This window comes from Azolla caroliniana, unplaced genomic scaffold, assembly GCF_043228905.1.
Source record: "Azolla caroliniana isolate FFs.n. ecotype wild unplaced genomic scaffold, voAzoCaro1.0.p SCAF_1367, whole genome shotgun sequence".
Taxonomy (NCBI): Eukaryota; Viridiplantae; Streptophyta; class Polypodiopsida; order Salviniales; family Salviniaceae; genus Azolla; species Azolla caroliniana.
In genome coordinates, this window is record NW_028231802.1 from 1,398 (window position 1) to 9,357 (window position 7,960).

The 7,960-nt window shown below is 39.9% G+C and overlaps 1 pseudogene; it reads right to left on the reverse strand.

The window, feature by feature from the left end:
* Positions 1-255: 255 nt before the first annotated feature.
* Positions 256-2,377, reverse strand: LOC147847200 (glycerol-3-phosphate acyltransferase RAM2 pseudogene; annotated as a pseudogene).
* Between the last annotated feature and the right edge of the window lie 5,583 nt (positions 2,378-7,960).

Below are 7,960 nucleotides of genomic sequence, written 5' to 3' on the forward strand. Positions count from 1 at the left end.
TTGTTTCACTTAAAATACGTTGTCTTGTCACATTGGGGACTCGTCACTGGACTCTTGAAGGGAATGTGAAGAGTTCATAGGCGTCTCTATAATAATAATAATAATAATAATAATAGTCATAGATAAAATATATAGAGTGACTAGTGCATGCATGAGTAGTGTCTAAACCTTATGGTTTTTGGTATTAATTATAGATCACAGTTTGCAATAGGTGCAATCAGATTGTTTAATGAACATTTCAGACCAGGGAAGATCAAAAGCATGGATTCAATACCTTCATTAAAAGCGGAGCACCAATCTCGAATAAGCAACACCCAAAAATAAAAGTAAAATACAAATGCAGTATATAGTATATACTAGTGTTTCCAGCTGATTGCATGATATGCATTCCTCTTATTCATACTCAAAGCTGGAAGAAGAGTAAGCAGCATTTATGTTGTACTTAGAAAGAATTTAAGAATGCATACCATAATTGGGCATAGTTAAATGTTCCTAGTGGACGTCATCAGTAATTAACCAATGTCCCTTAAGAAGGCTAAATTACCTACTTTTACTACTTAGTCTAGCCTTTCTCCAAATTCATCAAGAGAATGCATACATTTATGTGTATGTTCTACTATTATAGCTGGTACTTATATCATATGATTTTACCAGGAAAAAAAACAAAGGGATGCAATGTAGACATTTATAGGCAAGGGGAATAAGATCAGAGTGTTGATCCGGCATTTATATATCCTGTGGGTTGTGGTGATCCTCTTAACTGCGGACGGAAGAGAAGGGTTGCAAGGACGGGGTGACGGAGCCGTCACTCCCGACGAGGAAGCGGTACTTGTCCCGGCGCGTGAACGAGGAGCACCGGAAGCCAAGAGAGGATGCGATGAGCCGCTGCACGTGGTTGGCCACATCGACCCGGGACACGCCCCCAGAACCGCACGTAGCGTGGCGGGGGAGCGGCTCCAGGAAATGGATCTCGTACGTCGGGGAGGGGTTCATGAGGAAGAAGAAGGAATCGAGGGCCTTGAATCCGCGGACTGTGGTGCCGTGGAAGAGGGAGACCTTGGTGTTGATGGCGACCGGGAGGATTCGGTCGGTCACCTCGGCGAAGAGCGCGCTGAACCGGAGGAGGAGGGGCTCGCGGCCCGTAGTCCCCTCGGGGCAAACCACCACCGTCCTCCCCTCCTCCTCCACTAAATGTCTCAGCTTCTTCAGATCCGCCGCGGCGTTCCGGTCCAACCGAACCGTCGTGATGGGCGCCACCATCTCCGACACTCGGCTCAGGCTGTACGTCACGGCCGTGACGGGACGCCCCAGTGCCACCGATATCATGATGGGATCCGCCAGCGTCCGGTGGTTGCACACAATAAGCCGCCCGCCGCCCTGCTCCTCCTCCTCCTCTGGCATCTTCCCTTTCACGATGATGTTGATCCCCGACAGCCTCACCGCCGGTAGCCACCAACGGAATGGCACGAAGTGGCCACATATGAGGAGGCGGAAGAGCGCCAGCAGTATCCCCACGGGCATCCAGAGGAAGATGAGCAGCGCGAGCAGCGGCGTAGGCCGTTGCGCAAGCCGGCCGTCGTGGAACACCACTGGGTTCGCCAGGTCCGCCAACCCTTCTTCCTCTGGGACATGGGCCAGCTTCGGGTCAGGAGAAACATGCGCCAGCTTGTGGCCAGGAGGAGGAGTTGGGGGGGAGCTGACGAAACCAATGCAGCGGCCAGTGCGGGGAGCCACCATGAGCTCGCTTCCCACGACCTGCTCCGCGCCCAGCTGGTAGCGAGCGAATGGCTCCACGAAGGCACGCGGCCATTCCGTGACCACGCAGAGCCGCCGACGCCGACTCCGACGCGGCCCGAGCGCCGCCCATCCGTGGGATTGCGAGGTGCAGAGCTTCTTCCAAGCGGTGGCGGAGACGTCCTCGGACAGGAAGCGGGGGAGGACGGCCCTGGCCACGGCCTCCACGTCCTTGAGGCGGAGGCCGGAGACGGCGACGAAGAGGAGGAGGTTGAAGGCGGAAGCGCGGTGGCCAGATTGAGCGAGGAGCCAGGAAATGGGGAGGAGGAGGAGGAGGAGCAATGCACGTGGCATGCTGCCGGCCTCCATGGCCACAAGGAAGAGGTAAGGGAAAGGGTCGGAGCGGCGAAACAAGGCGCCCTCCAGTAGGACGCGGTCATAGTCATGGTCATGGTCATGGTGCTCATAGTCCTGGCCATGATGGTCCTGGTCATGATGGTCATGGCGTGGGTGCGGCAGCTGTGAGAAGAAGTAGGGGACGTCGACCGGATCGGCGTAATTTGGAGGCATGATGATGATGGGGTGGTGGGATGGGGGAGGAGCTCAGCAGCTAGGTGAAAATAAGGAGAAGCAGAACGGCAGGAGCTGTAGTGGTGAAACGAGGGAGGAGGCGGAGGTGGAGTGGGAGAGGTGATCTTGTTTAGTGTTGTTTAAATACATAAAAGACCATCATCCCAGGCAGGGCAGAGACGTTAAATTTTCTTTCCCATAATGTCCGGCCGTCCATCCATACACACACACACAGACACACCCATATGCGCTCTTTGTCTCTCCTTGAACTAACCAACCTACAATAGTGGGCCCGGAACCCACCACGAATCCCGTCCCACCAGAGAATTATATGTTTGTATTAGTTTTTTCATTGCCATAGATAGTATTAGTAATACTAGTTGTAATAGTAGTAGTAGTTACCGCCGAACAGTCCTTGTCTCCCAAGTCGGTGCATAAACACTGCCGATGTTTTACTCGTACGACACCCCCTCCCATCTTTCGGAGTGCTTCGATCGATCGTGACACTTAACCGATCAAATTGATGGGAATGAATCTCTCTGGAGTGTGGTAGGGAGACTTGGAGGTGGCAAGTCAAATGGCTTTTTATCCCTTTTTTGTAATAAAACTTATGGGGGTGGCTCAAGAAGAATGTATTTAGTTTTGAGTTCCTTGCTTTTTGTGTGTTAAAAGTAAAGGTGGGAGTAGAGTGAAGAAGAGAGAGAGAGAGAGGAGGCCGTAGGCACGTAATGTATTTTGCCACTGTTACCTCCTTTCATTCCATTCCACAAGAGAGATAAAAAAACAAAAAACAAAGAGAAGAGCTACCTATCCTAAGTATTGCTTATTATTGTTGGAGCACAAGGAGGAACACAAGACATGATGAATGAATGAAACCCACATATATTGGTAGGCTCCTTCCCTTGTTTTTTTCACTTCACTTTTCACAATACCTTAGTAGTAAATTTTGTTCTTGTAACCACACACTCCGAGGAAAATTTGCATCACTTTTTGGAGCAAAAGTAAGAAACCATTGAGTGCCTTATGATTGCTCAATCATAATACCATACTTCATACATATTATCTCAATTACACTTTTTAAGACTTTCCTTGATTAAAAATCCAATGGAAACAAGACATTGTCATCTGGGAAGCACGATGTGTGCAACTTTAGTTGTGAGAGTGAGGCCCAACCGATAAATTCTAGACAACCATGAGATCAAATGACTTTTTTGCCATCAATAATTTTTTTGATTTTTTCCAAAAAATTATACTACATTAGTATTAAGCAAAACGCCCTAAGGTCCTAAGGATATACATACACTAATAGATTAATCTACTCTAGATTAGCATACATGTTAGATCAATTGGCATAATTTATTATGGAATGAAACTAATTGAAATTACAATGAAGGATGTTCCTTGAGAACATTCGTGACAATTTGACCTCTCAGTCAAGCTCCATACTATAATCACTTAAGGGCTCTGATGGTGGAAGTAAGAGACAATAGCTCCAATTTTTTGTGATTAAATATGTGTGTAAACAAAGTATTGATCAATTGACACACTCTATTCAAGGTTTTTCCATTCATGCACTCTTACCATGTGATTTGACAAGGTGAAATTTGAATAATCATGACAAGCTTTGTACCAACATAAAGATTTGATCCAACTTAAAACTTGATGACATTCTCTTCTCTCTCTCTCTCTCTCTACTCAAAACTGTCAACATTTCACATCTTCTACTCGATAGGTCAATTGTGTCCTTATTTATTGACACCGATAAGCTTGATATAAAAAACAAATGTTAACAAAATTGGAATTTATCAATACTACTTTTATAGTGTATATGAGATGCAATAGTTTGTGGAGTTTATGGCTAGGCTAGATGATGAAACAAACTTCCAAGTTTTGTTGAGTTTACAACTTAATTAGCATAAATAAAACTTGTACAAGTAGGATATGTTCTAATGAGCATTTGGATGTTGGGGTGTAGCTTTAACACAATTATCCAAGAGATTGCGGTGGCATGCAATTGGACATAGAGAGAATCAAACAACTACTACTAAGTGACAAAGGTATGTAAAGAGAAACAATAAGAAAGGTTTGTTACCTTGTTCAAAAAATGTACATCATGACCACAACAACTAGAAATGAGAAAAAGAAGCCATTGCATTCTAAAGCACAATGTGAAATATTGGACTTTCTATCACGAGAAAAACCTTACTTTAGACAAATGACCGCTAATTATTTCTTATATATTCACAAGGTTATCATGAGGAAGTTCTAAAGTTTTAAGGAAATAAACACATAAATATAGTGATTCTTGTGGTTGTGTTCAATATGATAACTCTTCAATATTTTCGTTTGAGGTCATGCACAGTGCTTGCGTAAAATTGCCATTATTGCACAACTATCAACCACATATTTTAGGAATGTATAAGATTACGGATTGGAAATCTCAATGTCATGCAATTAAAAACCATAAAGAAAGTTTGTGACGTGTCATATTAGAACATTTAAACGAATGGAGTATGAATGTGATTGTCCATTTCATGAGAACCGTAACAAACAAGAAGGGTTTGTCATAGATAAAACCTTAGTAAATATGGATAAGAAATAGATTAACAAAAGTTCGATTTAGTCATAGAGTATTTATTTACCATCCACAAAAGCTTGAAGTAAGATTATTAATGCGTAAGGAAGTACAATTATGTATAGACTATGTGTGATTTGTTGCAAGCCTCAAAGTAACCAAATAGACACACAATTGTCACAACCATTTGTGATGTTACATGCATATATACCCAATAAATCACTCATATACACAATCCATTGTCATATATAAAAGAGATTAATTTAGTGGACGATAACGCAAGATGTATTCTTGACTTACAATTATTGATACGTGATAACTTTGACTGAGGTTGAATTTTACATAGTGAAGTAGTTATTTTCATAGACTTTTTGAGGCACTTGTGTTCTACAGAACACCCTTTTTAATTTGGAATATTTGAATAGGAGATGCCTTGGCATTAATGAAATGGATATTTTAGATATCTTGGCTCACTTTCGCATTCATTGCTAGATCCATCCTAACTTATATATGTACTTACCTATATATCCTCATAAATCACCCCCCTCCCCCCAATCAAATTTGTCTATAGTTGGTTATACTTGATTCAGTGTTACTAATTGTTTTTTCAAAGTAGCATAATTGAAGGATGGGTCTTGACCGGTATAAGGATAGGACTCAAGAGTACATGCTTGATAGAAAGGGGATGTCCCTTCCAAAAAACAATACCCAAAGCAAGCAGCAAATCTATGATTTAATACAACTATTACTAGTATTCTAATAGTAAAATGTTAGTAATATACATATATATGTGATAAGAATGTGTCCATTGCAAATATGCACAAAGTACATATTCTGTAATTTGTAACTGGTTTATGTAGGAAAAAACCAAAAATCTATGTATATGTATTAAAAATGGCTAGGTAAGCCCTCTTTATATGTAAGTGAAGGTCATCACCATGGTTGCTACACGGCATCCTATTTATCAATCATATTGATACTTTGTACGTATAATATAACAAATATCATCGTACCCTAGTGGAGGTTTGAGGTTCCAACATTGATATATACTTTAAAACTCCTATTATGCACATCTTCATATTATAAAGAATGTGCTTGTTTCAAAACTTAAAAGAAATTTTCTTTGGGAATGGTTTACTGAAGATATCAACAACTTGATCATTTGTCTTCACATGGTCCAAATCAACTACAGATTCAACAATCTTCTCACAAACAAAATGATATTGCACTTAAGTAATTTGACTGCAAGCATGAAATTTTGTCGTTAACAAGATTGAGCTTATGATAATCACAATAGATAATCAACAATAACATTTTTATAACATCTCTAACCATATAGCTCCATGTACAATACGGGTTGCAATTATGTACTCTACTTTAGTAGTACTTAACGTGTCTGTTAGCTACATCTTTGATAACCATGAAACAACCCCGCTTCCAAGTGAACACTAATATCAACTTGTACTTACTCTTGTTTCTTTATCTCAAACCTAATTTGCATCATAAAAGAAATGATGAGAAAAGTCATCATCGGAAACAAAATACCATATTCCAATGTGTCTTCAATGTATCGTAGAATTCTTTTCTTTGCTCCCCTCGAGTATGCTTTCTTAGTTTCCTGCATGTTTTTACTAACTATGCCAACAACTAATGCGATACTTGGTCCTGTAATAGTCAAATACATTAATTTTATAACCATTTGTTGATACATCTTAACATTTGTGATGGTGTAAAGGTCATAACCAAGAACAATATTGCATTCAAATTCATGGAAATGAGAATAGAGAAAATAAAAGGAGATTCACAATAACAACACCAAAGCTTGCGTTCAACCATAATGGTTCATCAATGCTTTAACACGTGTTTATGTAACATAGTTTGGGCACGTGCATTCAAAGTTATTATTTTGGAATATTTTTTATGCTCTGTGTTGTGTTAGTGGTTTAAATTTTAATCATTTGAGAAATGAAGTATTTTAATTGATTTCTCAATTAAATGCTCATGGATTGTTAAGAATATGACTTAAGCATTTCTTAATAAAAAATTATATCTTCGAAAAATTGAGTGCATGGTCGATAATAACTTGGTTTGCACACAAACTAGTTACTAAATTGCAAACTGTGGCTTAAAACACCTCACTTGTTTGTGAATCTCTTGAATAGTTTGGTTTGAACTTAGAAAACCCTTTAATGGTTTGCTTTAAATGGTTTCAGTTTAGACAATTTCCATTTAATATCTTTTCACAAATCGGTTTGGTTTGGTTTTATTTTTATTTTTTTAAAATGGTTTGAGTTTTAGACTCCCAAACTGAACACGAGCTGAATTGTTGCCGATTGTTAGATGTATTACAAGACTTTGTTTGTAGTTGATACAAGTAGTTTCTCAACATTTTAATCCATAATTAGCTTGCTGTTTGTTTCAATCCATAAAAATCACCTTTTCAAGTTGCATGCAAAGTTAAGATTGAGATTGTTTTTTGGAACCTTCTAATTGTTCCACGAACACTTATTCCGTCAAAATATCATTTAGAAAAACAATTTTAACATCGATTTTATTTAAAGTCCAATTTAGAGTTGTTGCCACAGAAATAAAAAATATAATCGACATCATTTTAGCCATTGGTGCAAAAGTTTCTTCATGATCTCCACCATACTTTTGAGAATAACCTTTGGTCACTACTTGTGTGTTACGACTATTTAAAGAACCATTTGAGCTAAGACCAATACACTCATCCACAACTAATTACAACCTTTATCCCTTTGGGTCTAGGCATTAGCCTCCTAGGTATAACATTTTTATGCAATGCATCAATTCTTCGTGCATAGCATACATTCACTTTGATTTCTCACATGCATCTTCAAAACAATTAGGCTCGCGGTAATTAGTAAATTTAGCCACGGCCCACGAGTAGATAATATTGTGCAATACAACTATCATATGCTAACCTTTGAACAAGTTTTCTTACTTTAGTAGATCTTCTCAATTATAAAGTTGATGTCATATTATTTATGTCAAATTCATCTGCAATCTCATCCTTTTTCCCATGTTCACCATCACTATCTTCATTCATGTCCCTTGCCT